The sequence below is a fragment of the Atheta coriaria genome, unplaced genomic scaffold (genome assembly GCF_025399875.1).
Source record: "Atheta coriaria isolate IRGN ID8LTWV9N9 unplaced genomic scaffold, Caltech_Dcor_3.1 hic_scaffold_9_pilon, whole genome shotgun sequence".
NCBI lineage: Eukaryota > Metazoa > Arthropoda > Insecta > Coleoptera > Staphylinidae > Dalotia > Dalotia coriaria.
Window position 1 is genome coordinate 6,300,377 of NW_027045451.1, and position 16,225 is coordinate 6,316,601.

Below are 16,225 nucleotides of genomic sequence, written 5' to 3' on the forward strand. Positions count from 1 at the left end.
TTTAGTATTCATTGCGGTGAGCTTTTGTGCGCTTAATAACCACGCGAACAATGCGTTTCACGTTGCTGGATTTACATGTTCGAGTTAATATAATTATCGACTGATACAAGTGGCCATAAATTATGAATGATCGCGTATCGATTCAACGCATGCTCGACACGAATAAAAGCACTACACAAAGGACCACAGGTTGTACGGTACTAACGCGTGACATTATAAAGCACATTGCGGGTTCTTTATATAGCCATATACTAGTGTACATAGACAGCGAAATCGACGCCATGTTGAGATTAACGTATATTTGGTTGCCTGCATTTGGGACATAAAGTATAGACGTGAATATTATAGCGAGTATTATATTTTATGAAGATTTGTGCGACGCTGTAGAATATATTAACGTATTTTAGTAATATCACTGTAATCAGCAGCGGCGGTGATTTATTTATTACGCACGCACATTGGTATATAGTGTGGTTACTAATGAGCTTATAAAAAGGATAAAATTAGACTTAACGAGCCGAGAAATGAGCAGAACAGGAATCATAAATTCTACGACTGGAAATTAAAGAAATAAATCATAATATGTGTAGCATTTTGTCGAAATAATTGTGAAATTTAAATTTTGACATTTTAAAATTCCAAGCGTAAACCATGACATATTATGAGAACAATGTGAACAATAACCCGTGTGGGTTTGTTCGGCGTGTGACCACCACCTGGCTATCACTCTAGACCGCCTTCGTGCCGCCCCCGCGCGCACCGCCCCCGGCAGCAAGCGGCTCGAGTTGATAGCGCCGCCAAAATTTAATGTAGCGCATCGAATGATCCCAACGCGGTCGTGTGTGTTCTCATGCTCGATATGACCCGACGCGACGACAAGTCAACAACTTCTCCGACCACACCACTCACCCTCAGAGTGACACTCTATTGTTATATTTTATTACTTTTACCCTACCACACCTTTCTAAATTTGGCTTTTATTACATTCCCTGGCTGTTAATTGTAAGACATTTAATTTTTTTATGTTTTAAGTGAAAAGTAAAAAAGTCGTAAAATCACGATTTATGTAATCAACATAAACATTTAAATTAACATAAAATAGATAAAAGGATACATCGTAAATTTAAATGTTTTTTAAGCACTTTTTAGTAGATTTCAACCCTGTTTTAATTTTTTGATGATGTGTAATAAAATTAATTAATGAAATTTGAACACATTGTATATTGTTTATGTGCACTAGTAATACTATTACTGTAAGTCGTAAATATTATTAACCAAAACAATGTCTAATAACATGGTTCGTGTTTCGACTTCATTAGCTGCATTAGCATCGGTTCCTTCCGGGTGGAAGCAATCTCAACATTCGCACGCTGATAACAAACGCATACATCACCATTTTACTCGCACGACCGCCACCACCACGCTCACATACTCAACCAAAGTAGATTATTTGCTTAATTGCAAGCCAAGACATGAGATCTAATCGATGATAACCTCTACACATGTCTACTGATGCGCAGACGTAATGTTAACCTCCAATAGAGAATGGGCTATGTGGTTGTAAGTGTGAGGTTTGCAACCCAACATACACGTAATAGTTGAATCTGCTCGGGGGCAAATCTGCCGTATGTTTTAAGACTGGTGTAAGGCCGGTTCGCGGGAGACGAGGTAATACCATAACCGGAAAACACTAACCAGTAACTAGAAACTGGCATGGATGGTAGACGCGTAGTGTAAGCTGTGAGCTTAATGGCATAATAAGTCGATGGGAATACTCTCGGCTACGTTCCTCAACACTAGTTACACTTGTGTGTAGTTAAATATATATGTACATATGCATGTAAACCATTTTAACGCAACAAGACATTAGAGCATGTTTTAAAGGGTCATACTTGCGCTAGGGGTAACATTTATTTTAACCAGTGTTTTACCTGCAACTGTTTTTAGTGTTTTAGTAAAACTAACCTCAATTACTCTAAACGTTACTATCATTTAATTATGCAAGTAGGAAATGTACAATGTGTAAAATGGAAAGCACAGGGTTTTGGGTTGCAATGAAATATATAAAAGAATATATTAAAAAAATTTTGTTAGTTAGAGCATCTATAACTCAAGAATGGCTGGACAGATTTTGATGATCTATGATTTATTGGATTTTGCTCGGCCCAAAATAGCATAATAACTATTAAAATATCAAAAATAATGGCTTAAATAGTGTTAATGTGCATTTTAACATTTCTCATTTGTCTACCATAAAAATTAATTACATTTTTACAAAAAATAAAGAAAACTAGTTTATAACTACGTATGAATAGGCGGGGTTGTTGCAGAAGTTATAACTCAAGAATTACTTGACGGATTGAGGAAAAAATTAATTTTCCTATTTGTAATGTTTGAATTTTAATTTTTGTTTGCACTTGTCGTGTGATTTGTCGCCGGCTTGGCCATTTTGTGTTTCATTTGCAGCTAGTTTGCATACGCTCGAGTATCAGGCCACGCCAATCTGTTAACGTTTGTCACACTTTACATTTCGCATTTGGCGCGCGTTTGAATAGTAATTAAATTACAAATTACATCCGTCGCTCAACTGAACGCGGCACCAACATGATGGTAGCGACGGTGCAGCACAAAACGGTAGTTAATGCATATCAAAACAAGTGTGTCAAAGTAAATTTCAATCAATGCAAAAAAATGTATCATATAAACAATTTACAACTTATTAATTATTTCTGGTTTAAATAACTCGCAAAAATATTGTAATTGATTTGTAATTGAAATCAAACATGGATAAAATAAATAAAATGTTAGTTTGTTAATATTATGATTTTTTTTATTTTATATTTGTTGATTTTTTTGTGATTTCCTGGAAATACTCGGCACTGTTGGTTGTTGTTGCGTTGGTTTATAATTAATACTTTATTATAAAACGCGATATTAATTTCCGGCCACGGAACGCATGCGACACGTAACTCACATCAGTATTCAAAAATTCAAGGACGCATTGTTGTAATGTATATTTTCCAGGCACGAATTTTCCATTCTCTGTGCGTTTGCAGAGCGACTGCAAGCGGAGCGGGGACACAACGCGGACGTTGAGTGCTTTTGAGCGTTCAGTTGTTCACGTTTTGTTAATAAATAAAATAATATTATTTTTATAATATTACCTAACGAAAAGCAAAAAGTTGTTTGCAGATAGTAAACCATTTGTTTTTAAATAGTACTGAAATTATTTCTTATTATTATTTTCCAAGAAACAACACTAAAAATTATTCTGTTTTTCAAGATTTAGAAAATAAACGAAAAATGAATAAAATGTATTTAATAAGCGACCCGCTCATAGAACAAATACAATTCACTTTGAAAGCATTTTGCGATACTACATACAATATAATTTTGGTTTAGTTTATTTTTACGAAATAAAAAGAGTACTTGCGGGTGTGTAATTAAGTTATAACTACATAACTTTCACATTAGTGCATCACACAATTATCGCGTGGCATTTCAACACGTCTATCCGCATGCGTGTACGTGTGGCTCTCCTCTATCGCACGTTGCAATCCGCGTAGCGGCGTGTAAATTAAATGAATTCTCTTGCATCATAAAACTTTTTTGCTACTTTTAGTACATAATCTTGTGTTAGCTATAGCTAAATAAATATCTGGGTACTGTAATTCTCGCCAATTTCTAAATGCGAATGAGAGTTTGTATGTTTGTGTCATTTTCACGGAAAAACCACTGAACCATTTTTATTAAATTTTGGTATGAACATACTTTTGCCCTAAGAAAATAAAATAGACTATTTTTTGTTGCAAAATTTTAATTTTCAGGGTGTATAATAAAGGAGGAAAGTTGATATTGAGATTTAGACCAAATTGACATTATCTCATATGTATAAATGTAAATTGAAGACCTTATAGACGGATTCTGCACATAATAGGAGAAAAACACATGAAAACAATTAGTTAGTTACTTATTTATGAGTTAGAGCATTCATTTCTAGTAATAACGTAAATATGCATGTTAAAATTCTACGCATGCGCGTCTTTTATAATTATCCCAAAAGTTAAATAATTTTATATTTTATTTTAATGTAAAATGAGAAAATACTAGAATTTGGAATATGGGGTTGATGCGGGGTTGGGTGGAGACAATCTCTCAGCCGTATCAACACGCAATCTTTTTTATGTAGCCAACGAACAAACCGCGCGCGACCGTCAGGTGAAAACGAACAACGACGCGAATGAAAATGAAGCTAAACTCACACATCCATACACACCTGCACACATTCTACCCTTATAACCGCATTGCAGCCTAAACCGGTCGTACGCTTGGGAATACCTCTATATGAGTAGTAAAAATACCTAAACCCAGTCGAGTTCTACTTTTCATCCACTTTTCATAAAATTATAAAAATAAATATAATAAAACGTCTGGCAATCAAGTATTACACTAAATTTCCAGCACAGGTAACAGGTACAAAATTATTTTAAGTGCTTGAGGCAATACATTGAAACTTCAAACATATAGAAAAGTTTAAACTCGCTGAATAATAAATGAGTTACATAAATATATTATACTCAAATGTACGAAATTAGAGAATTTTTGATGGTATCAGCTATTATTAATCTCCTGTTTTACGTTGATAACATCCGGAATTATCCTTTGAAAAATGATCATTTTTATGGCCACGGAACGAACGAAAAATTGTTTAATATATTATGTAGGTATTACAAATGATTAATGGTCGAGATCATAATGTTTCAAATCAAAATTATATACCTTATATACAATGTGTTCAAAATGTATCAGTTATATTTTAATTATGTACAAATTAGTACATATTTATATTTATATCAAAAGTGAGAAGGTGTGAGTGCGGAAAAGTCCGCATTTTGTGTGGCGTGCGGCGCGAATCGATATCCTGCCAGCCGCCAGAAACGCCGATGGTGGAGGCGCCGGGCGAGCCCTGGGCTGCGCGCTACCATAGGTTTATGTCACAATCGAGGGAAATTGAACTCAATTTATCACCCGCTGCGGAACCGGCGAATATTAACGCGAATGTGAATGCGGACAGTCGATGCAACAGCGGCTCAGCAGACCCACTGAGGGGTGATCTACAGGTCGTTGTAATTATGCCAAAAAAGTGATATCACGGTTCATTTATTACTCAATTATGGAAATATTCATAACACGAGCTAATATTTATCTTCTTTCTTTTGTTATGAGTATTCAGTTAAATGTAAAAATAATTTTTTGCTATTAATTTTATTAATTATTAAAATCGACAATTAAAAAAATAAATTTCAAATTTGGTTTAAAAAGTAATAATATAAATACTTAAATTAATTATTTTAAGTTTTTATCGATTTATTAATGAAAATAACAATAATTAATGTTTGAAGCAATATTTGGTCAAAAAAAAATCAAAAAAAAAATCAAAAATATTCTGCAGTTTGTTTAGAAATATAAAATTTATTTAAATTAATTAAGTTTTCAACAAAATATTTTAAAAATGTTGTTTACACGTTAAAATTCCCACTTGAAATTCAAAACATGTTTTCCGGAAATTTTAAACCGATGAAAGTAAAAAAAGCACAGAGAGCGCTCGAAAGTATCACTAAAAGAGTACAAAAAGAGTAAAAGTAAAGCGATACGCTTCGAATTTGTGATCTTCCGCCCATACCTACTCGCATCTGCCGTTTGCTATTATCGTTCTACTATCGCATCGCATTCCCAATCTTCAATTCCTTCTGAGAGAACTCTCAACGCAACGAGACAGAAAAAAACCAACTAAGCAGAAAACAAACAACACGTATAAATGAAATAAAAACACAAAAGAGCAAATGCTGCAATAAACTGGCTCATAAACTAAATATACTATAATCAAAATATTATTTTTATGTTAAACTAATAGAAAATGTTATTTTTAAATTGCGATTATTTCCAAGTGCAAAAACTTTTTCATTGCATGATGTTTTTAGCACTTTGGGAAAATGCAACGTGAACTATGCCAATTTCAGTGTATCAAATGTTCTTTTAACTTTTTATTTGTAGTATCATGCTCTGTATTTAGGTTTCAAGTGCAGCAGAAATTGCCTGCTTTGAGTTGCGAGCTATGTGGAGGCGCCGGGAAAACCTATTCCATTTGTTTCAATGCACAACATCACCGACATAAATTTAAAATAATCTAAAAAATATTTTTATTATTACTGTCAACAATATAATTACACATTGGCGTTGGATTTTAAATTTTGTAATTTATAATAATTGAGCAGAGAATAGGTCACACTTTCTAGTTTGCTTGTTATTTGATTTTTATAATGCATGCACAATCAGATCGGGTCGAAATTACATGATTAAACATGCAAACTTTTCCTTGGCATGCTTCGACCACTTGCAGCACCTTAAACATATAAATATTTATACTTCATAAAATTCTAAACATTTTTTCTTTTGAAAAAATGTACGAAAAAGAAAATTAAGTTGCAAGTCGTGACAAATATCCAATAATAGCATATTATAGCCTGGAACCGGTTATTTTTAGCGTGATTTATGAAAATCACAGCCAAAATTTACATCCATACATAAAAATAAATATTTCTGACATTTGCTAGCAAGGTAGTTATTTTCGGTCGGTCAAGACGCTGTAAATGATCAAAATTATTATGTAATCAAATATTTTTTGTAAAGTATTACTGCGCAAAACAATAATAACAGAAACTTTTTTATTTATTACGTTTATTATGACAATTCGATTAAAATTTTATTGTTTTTAGGTTTAATATGATTTATAATAAAAAAAAAATTATTTATAATCTTTTGTTGAGAAGTTATTTTCAATAAAAATTGTTTGATTATCCGCATTTTGTTACACTATGCCTGCTGGTGTTCGCGTTTCCGCTCTGATCGATAATGCAATTACTGCCAGAATGCGGTGACCACCCGCTGCTTAGCGCCTGAATTACTGACACATGATTCCTGCAACCCACGCCATAAAACAACCTCCAACAAACAAAAAATCATGCAAATTAATTTAAAGATATCTCGATAAATCTTATTATGAGTTATGACTTATGCTTTTATGAGGGTTACCTTATGAGTTGGTTGTTGGATGTTGGAACATTGTCAATTCAAAGTTCGTTTTATGCTCACATAAAGGCATAACATTACGAACTCCCTTTCGTTTTGCTCTGGCTCGCAATTTACTCGCGCGCAACTCCCACACTTTTACGTCCTTCTAAATTTTTTTCCTTGCGTAATGCGCAGGCCTCCTCGGCACTTATACGAGCAATGCCGCTGTTGCGCGGAATATTAAAAAAAAGAAATTCACAATTCACGTCGTGACTCTGCTCGTAAAATTTAGAACCAAACTCGCGCGGAGAACGCTTTCGGACTGGATTATAAAGATACAAAAAAACATTATGTACCACAGAGTATCATACAATATCAGACAAGAAAAAAACGTTGCATCTAGTACATGTGACAAACAAAAAACAAAATTTTGTCATTTTTTGTGCGTTTTTTTTAAATTTTCTGAATAAAATTAAATCTTTGTTTACTTTTTATTTTATTCTTTGTTAACTCCTTTATTGTGTAAATTACCGATTAACTCATGCTTTTAAAGGATTACTCGTATAGGTACTCAATTTCAATTGGCGAGTGTTTAAAGCAGGAATTAATTTGCATGTATTATCAGGTGGCAATCAATTAAACTTGCAAACTCAACTTCAACACCACACGAGCTTTCAAACCACACTAGCAGGCACTTAAATCAATCAATTACAGATTCTACCTGTTAAATTAAACACTTTTCTAACTTTTTTCCTTTTTCTTTAATCAATAAACTTTGGTATTATACGAGTATAAATATAAATGTGAAACACGTGCTCTGTCACTTTCAGAAGACAATTTTTCAGCACGTCATCATGATCATCATGATCATAGCCATGATCTTTATTTCTATCTCCACACATTTTATTCTCATTCCGAAAACGTATCAGCACACTGTGAACATTTTGAACGATTGTGTTCCGCTATCTCACCTTCATCTTCCTCTCGTCCTTAAGATGTTTACTCTAGACGTGAGTAATATTTTCGTCACTCGTGCGTGCTAAGCGAGCGAACGAAATAGAATCGAAATCGAATCGTTTAGAAAAAGTTTACTTTGAATTCAATTCCAGAAGTTTTCATTTCGTTTTTTTTTTATTTCACTTAATTGATTTTTTATTTTATAACTTGATTTTTAAAACTTGTTAAAATTAAAGCGATACGTTGTTTATTTTCTATTTCCGTTTTTTACCCATTCTTATTCTTTATTTTTGTTTGTTTTACTTAGGCATGAACATTTTAACACGGGTCGAATCGCGTTGACTGCTTTTTTGTGTGTTTCGCTTGTTCAGCGACGACAGCGACGTCGACGGCGCGCCGGCGTTCTCTTTGCGGCGAGAATTCAATTTGCTTTTGACACATTTTCATTTCGAGATTCCAGATGCCGCGCCAGGCACCTCATTCTCTCGCATTCACTTTTTGACGCTTTTCTGTTGCTCGGTCCGATTCCTTTCGGTTTGGCATGGGGTATGCTTTGGTTCCGTCGGTGCAGCGCAAACACACGATACGATTTTTCCGGCGCTGCTCAGTAAATCTCTTAGCTATATATAAATTTAAGCTTAAATCAATACGCAAAACGGGCTTTCAATCGCGAGCCCCGCATAGAATGCTTCATTTTGCCATTTGGCTCGTTTTTTTTTCCGTTCGCTTCGTGAGTGCTTGGAGCCAAAGTCAAGTCGAGCGTGAAGGTTACGAGAAAATTACGAAGGAGCGTGAAATATTAAAGCATCTGGTTAGATTTTTTACAGCAATGCAAAAAAATTACGAAAAAATGCAATAAAACTAAAGAAAAATCAAAAATCAAGAAAAGTAATAGAAAGTGTCATAAAATGTCAAAAACCAAACATAACCTCGAAATATAACCTATTGATATTCTACATATGATATATGACATTCACATCAAGACAAAATTTATTCTTTAGGTACCTATATAGAAATATATGCGGAGGTATTGATTTCTTTAATGTTTATTTAGGATTGACACTTCATTCATACACGCACGTATGCCATTATATTCTTATCTTTATATCCGCATCCTTGGAATGCATAGCATATTACACACTATGATATTTCAATAGTAGCGGTTTCGTAACATGCATACTGACTGAACAAATATTGATTGAGGTTGAACTTGAGCATAACCTCAAATATTTAATATATTTGCATAAAGTCAATATGATAAAAAATGCCGCATACATTACGCGTGTAAAATCATATTTTAACTTATATAAAGCTAAGAAATAGACCAGTAATTAATAATTTAGTAGTAGGTCTTGAAATAGGTACCTGCAGGAGCCATCTATATCTGAATTACATAAGTATAACTATGATTAATGAGGCATTTAAATTGTATTCATTTTCTTCGGCTGAAAATTTTATTTAGATACAAAAAGTAGTTTATGTCCTTTTACAGAGTCTAATTTACTTCCATACCAGAATTGAACAAAATTGCTGTGATGGTTTAAGAGTTAAACGTAATCAAACAAACTAACATTCGTTTTTTTAAATTTTGAGATAGATTGTTGTGTTATTTTCACTCAACAAATACAATAAAACATAACTTTGCAGTATTTACTTATTATAATTATTATGATCTATGACTTACTTTAAAGTTTACAATAACTGGTTGCATGTGTACTGAAAGTTGAAACTTGCAAATTTCTTGCTTTCAAGTTTAGTTATTAGTTATTAGTGCTCATTGCAGCGTCTTATTTCATTGTGCTGCGTTCCGTTCATTTTCCCATTTGCATTTGCTGTTTTCAAGCATAACCAACTTTGCATTCCACCATCTTGCGCCTGTAAACTACACCAATAACCAAAACTGTTAAAACGGAACGCTCTCCTAACTACAAGTATAATGAAGCCAATATATACATCGCAAAATTTCTTGCTGTGCCAAGAATAATGCAAGTATACTGCATACTATCTCTTTGTTTATTGCGTTTTGTAGCGTAAACACGTCCGAAAGCTTCAAACGAGAATGCAAGTCTAGAATTTCATCGACGTTGGAAACCTGCCGAGCGGCGTGGTTGAAGTTTGAATAGATTCTCGCGAGGCGGAATATTTGCCGAGTAATGCGACTTATGGTGAGTTATCGAAGTTATAGGCAACCGCGTGAGCAACAGTTCCGCGTACAGTGCACTACCGTGTGCAACTGGTGGCATACTTACAGGTATTACCAGCATTACTAAGCATTTTGTGTATTATATTTCATTCACAACGAAGATTTAATGGATCGTTAAAAGATGTAGAAAAGTAGATTTTAACGTAGGTTATGTGCAGCATACATTAGAAAAGTTTTCAAAATTTTACTTGATATTTTATAATGGTATGAAAAACGTGACAAAACCGTAATAATTTAATTACGTCGAGAGTCGTTCCTCTCGACGTTGTGCTTATCGCATGGCGAATATAGCGAATTATGCGGAGCGCGGCGAGCACAAAAGGCGCATTAGATTTAATTTAAAGCCACTTTTCGTTGATTCCCCGTTTCTACGCACATAATTCGGTCGAGGACGACTTGCGGTCGACGGGTTTCAACTTTTTACACTGTGGGAACGACTACATTCAGACTCGGTCATGTGGTCAGTCGAAATTCAAACATAACACTGTTTTAACATTTAAAATTTCAAGTTTTTAACCTTTCGGCAAACCCTCCACCGACATCAACATAGATTATTTGAACTAAACATTTATTGTAGGATATACACATTAAATAAATACGTTTTATGGCGCATGTTTGCTCGTATATGCTCATGTTTACTTATGTCTGTATGAAAACGTTCATCTGCGAGGCTTGAGTTTGGGGCATTTTGGGCATGAGCATGTAAAATGCTGTAAGGGATTAAAATTTAATTTGTTTTAATTATTTTAATCGCGGTGCGCAATTTACATGCATGCTCCTGTTATTCACGTAACATTTTCCACGCAAACACGCTTTGAACATGAACCGGAAACATTTTTCCCGCCATGTTTCAACACTTTCAAACAGTACCAAACAAAAAAAGTTGATTGTAGAATGTAAAAACGAAAATTTATTGGGATTTATTCAATGTGGAACAATCGGCTTAAATTGTATAAAGCATTAAAAGCGTTCAATTTACGATGATGAACGTGCCAAACATTTGTCACGTTTTTCGCGTTGTGAATGATTGAAAGCATCGATTGTGAAGACAACAGATTGACGTAATTGCAGCGATTAATTCAATACACAAATAATAAATCTGTCTGCAGCCAAAATCATATTTTCAACTATCTGACAGTAGATGGTGTTAGTTGCGTGTTAAATCCGGTGATTTACGTGTTTGTTTGCACCGCATTCAGAAAATGGTTTCTTAATGTTCTCATATTTTAGCTTTGTGCAATTTAACTTTCTGTGCTTTTCATTCATCTTGCTTCCGAACACTTTTTTCCGATTCTATTTTATTCTTGATTTGTTGAACTCGGAAATAATTACCTACAGTTTTCATTTCTGTTGCATTTATCTTTCATACGTTTTTAATATTTTGTTTATTTTGTTCATTTTTGTACATTTTGCGCTGCAATCAATTATTTAAAATGGCAGCCAAGCGCAGGAAAACACGCGATGCATAAAAATTCACCAAAATAAGTCTCAAGTCCAAAGTCCAACAGAGCGACACACTACGCTCGCTCGGAATAACTGGCATTCTGGAATTGAATTTTTGATTTGCACACAAAGTTTCAACTCATAAGAAGTACGAAAAAAAAATTGAGCTTTTCCACTTCGTAAAGTACGAACTGCTGCTTATGCAGTCATCATAAACTTTGTTATGCAAAATGTATTAACTCATAAATACAAAAATGACAAAAGTTTTACAACATTTTTTTCGGTGCTTTTAAACTAATACTCGTAATTTATAAACGCCATTAATGTTTAAATCTTGAATGTATTCATATTAACTTCCGCATTGGTGGTGCTATTTTTCGTCCTTTCATTTCCGTTCGACCGAGAATATAATAATAATAATAAACTACGCCAAAACAGTTCGTATCTCTGCTCGCATATTCGTTATATTCACTGCCAGCACACGAAATTCACATAACGAGAGCAAACGACCATGCGAATGGAGAAAGATGACTGGGCCGTGGAGGTGGGGGAGTGGAAAACTGGCCGAAAGTGGATGGATGGGACAGATGGGATGTCGATATGCCGGCCCGACGCGGTCGTCCGTTTATAATATGCTCGCGCGACGTTTTTACCCTCTATTTTGCTCAGCGTTACTTCAGTTTACTTCACTTTATTTCGGCATACACCATTTTGTCTAGCATACTGACGCGTACAAAAAGGACGACGCTTTTAGTGTGCCACTATTCCGCATCGGCGGTTTTTATACCCAATTTGCAGGGTTTTACTTCTCTCTGCCTAAGCAAATATAAACACCGAAGGGGGGAGCATGATTTTTGTCAGATAACAAAAGTCACGACAGTTGACAGTCACATAACAAACGTTAGTATAACCTTTAAATTTAATATGTTTGACATTTGACAGTTGTCACATAAATGACATCTTTCAAATTTATTCGATATTTATTCACTCAAAACTCATTTTCAGAATCTTTGACAAATTTACAGAATGGATGTTTCTCGCGGTGAGAAAATTTCAAAAGAAAAAGTAGAAAACCAAGAAAAGTAGTATCTTGTTCAGGTTATGTCGTTTGCTTAAAAGTTTTGCATCAAAAATTGAAAGAAAATCCTTAAAATTATCAAAAGAAAGTTTTTCGAAACAAAGTTTTACTAGAAAAACGCTTAAAAACTGGTGTTAAAATGCTGTTAATATCGTAAAAATGAAAAACATTAAAATTTAAATACGGAGATGATTTTTACAGATATATTAAAAATATTAATCAAATCGATGAGGCAGAAATCAAGAGAATACCACATAACATATATTAATTGTAATAATTTAATAATCTGCATAAATATATAGAAAGAACATTTACGTTCAACTTGCAACCTGCTGAGATGCAAATGTGCAAATATCGATCCGATGCGTATTAATAACTCATAACGCAACGTCATTATTAAGTGCACCGTCAGCTCATTGGTGATGTAATTAATTTCTGATAAATTATAATTAATGAGACGCTGGTATTTATTTTATCATTATAGACATTTAATTATTTGTACAGGTTATGTCCTAACATAACCTACAAAATCAAACTTATGCAACTTTAGAAAATAATTTTAAACATTACATTTCATTCTCTGCCTAACAGTATACGAGTAATATTATAGCACATAATATTAATATTAATAAGTTATTATTAACGATACGATAACTTTTCCGAGACTGGACTTAGTCTCTGTACTCGCAGCACTTATCGGTTATGACTTTCAAGCAATATACAATTTATACTCCCGCTTCGGGTATGCTTCAAGACGCAAGTATTGAAGTTTATTATAGGCACTACCAGGAAATATTCCGGAAAGGGTTTGCGGTGTATAGAGAGGTCTTACAAACTTTGGGTCTCCCTTCTCTTGCAAAATCAACCATTCCAGGATTCACGATACACGCGGAAAGGAAGTAGACTCATGTACCCAAACCGGAAGTACGTGTTAAACCACCGAGGGTACTTTGGTATCTGCAACTTGGTTCCGTCTGTTTCTCTGTTTGAACCAGGTGGCATCATTTGCATCTAACACTTTTCAAAGTGTTCGAAATGTTGGGCACGTCGTGTAGGACATTTTAGGAGGAGACGATTGCGCCCGGGTCATCGAGTTGGAGGGTAGTTTATTGCAAGAGTACGGCAATTGCTCGGACGATAATTGGAAAAGCGAATTTTGTCCGCAACTCTGTTCCGCAGCAACGTCAGATGGCTAATTGAACGTGAAAAGCGGAAAGCGAGGTGATCGTAAACCGTAAATTTAATAACTGTTATCGTCCTAATATCCTGCTGTACCAGTTTTAAGTATTAAATATATTATTATACATCATAAAGTGTTTTAACCCTCACATAACCTCAATTATATTATAATGGTGGTGAAATAACACTAATAATGTTTTGGCTTTGCAATAATAAATTTGCAATAAATTTACGGTGTACGTTTAGAGTTTATCAAGTCCACCCCCGAGTGAAAGTGACACGCATTGTGTGTTTTATTTTCATTATGAAAAGGCGCACATCGCTCATGTTCACGTCGGCGGCGCGTTGTTTTCCCCGTCTAGGAAAATTAATTCGAAAACACGGCGGTTTCGCTTGATTCTCATCTGGTGTGCGACTAATGCGGGAATAATAAGATAGGAGACGATTAATCAAAGCCTTTAATCCTTAATTATGCAAATATTATATAAAAAAAACTCCAAAAACATAAAACCCGCCTAGAGGGCTCTAAGACATAATTATTTTTTTATTTTCTTTGAGAATTTTTTGCGCGTTTTACATGTGTTTTTAATTTTCTTCCCTTTAATGATGACGCTTTATTTTCATGTTCTGGTAGGATACTCAAAGCCGGCAAACACTAATTAGTGCCAAGCGGCGGTTATGATAAACGCTTTTGAGCACAACTCTTTGCTTGAAACGCACAAACGCACCGAATACACAAGGGTTTTACTTTTTCTTGTTTTATGTTGCAGAACAAGTCGATATCTAGGCTTAAAAAGACTAAAACGATGGAACTGTTTTTTTTTATTGTAGAATCCGAATCATTATTTAATCCTTGTTGATTAAAAAAGTCCGAGTTAATCTTAACCTCACTTTACAAAAATCTCTTTTTCTACTTTTTGAACTTAAAATCCTTGAAAAGTTTAAATTTAGATTATGCTTCGATTTGTTGGGTTTCGATTTGCTCGATGGTTAATGCACGACTTGTAAAACGTCAAGTGGCAATCAGGCGACGGACGATTGCGTAAACGCGACTATTCACTACACTCCTGAATACAGATGGCGAATGCTTCTTCACCATTGGAGAATGTATACGGCAGCTTATCCCAATCGGGGTTAACTTTCCACTTTTAACTTTTATTTTTAGGCGCTGCCGCTTTTATTAAAACTTAACTCAGCGCACTGCGCTTGGATTCACTCGCTATTCAGTGGGGTGAATGTGATGAATAGCATTACGAGATTTGAAAGGATGTCACGCATGATTGAATGGGATTAAAGTGAGTCAAGTATCGTATTACGCATTACGGCTAAAGTGTATTAAAATAATAGAATTTAATGAATCAATAATAAAAGTATTCTTACTATTAAAATTTACCATAGTTGCAAAAAATGCGATTTGTTTGTGTTAAAATTTGATTTGACATTGAAAAATGAATCAATAAGCTTCATTTATCAATCATTTGGCATGTTTATAAAAGCATTACTCTTTTGTTCCGTAGATATTCGCACACAACAAAACAAAAATAAAAAATAAAGCTTTGAGCTGCGACTAAGTTGCAACTAATCTTAAAACTCCTAATCCTTGTTGTTCCTTGAATTCCTTTCTTAGAAAAAGCTCCAAACACCATAAAAGAACCAAAAAAACACATGTAGGGAATAAATCTTAATAAACATCAAGTTGACCAAGCCGAGGCAAACCGACGGAAACGAAGGTGGAAAAGTAGGTCCTGGGAATTCTGGTCGTCCCAACCACCACGGCACCACCCCAAACATTTTCAGCGCAAGCACATGACTCGCTTCACCTCGCTTTAGGGTCGCTTTCGCCGGCGAGGTGCATCTCAAGAGACCAAACGTAAATTATGCATTATATAGTTTTCCTCAATCCACGCAAAGTAAAAAAAAAACTTGCTCATAGAGATACATAGTCTCAAGGATAAAAGTTTACGAAACATCACGAAACAACTTCTTACTGCTTACTCCCTATGGTTCTTAAAATATTTGAGTATCAAACACGCGTCAGTAAACTGTTAAGTGTAAACAAATCAAACACGCACGAAATATGAAGGGAAATATTTGGTTATGAAACTAGGTGAGTCGAGGCGAAGAGCAGAAAGCATGAAATATTACAAAACGCATGCGGAAACCAGAGCAAAACAGAGTTAAAGTGGTATAAAATTCGAGCAATATTTTTCGTATTTATGAATCTCACGCGCAGATTCGGCCTTCATGCAGATTTCTATTGGTTTTTCTTGCTTTCCAGCACATTTCTCCACTTT

General features: G+C 34.5%; 1 protein-coding gene across 6 annotated transcripts in view; it reads right to left on the reverse strand.

The window, feature by feature from the left end:
• The window catches only part of NaCP60E (Na channel protein 60E), a 72,655-nt gene that overhangs the window by 46,588 nt on the left and 9,842 nt on the right, over window positions 1-16,225 (reverse strand). The window lies entirely within an intron of this gene.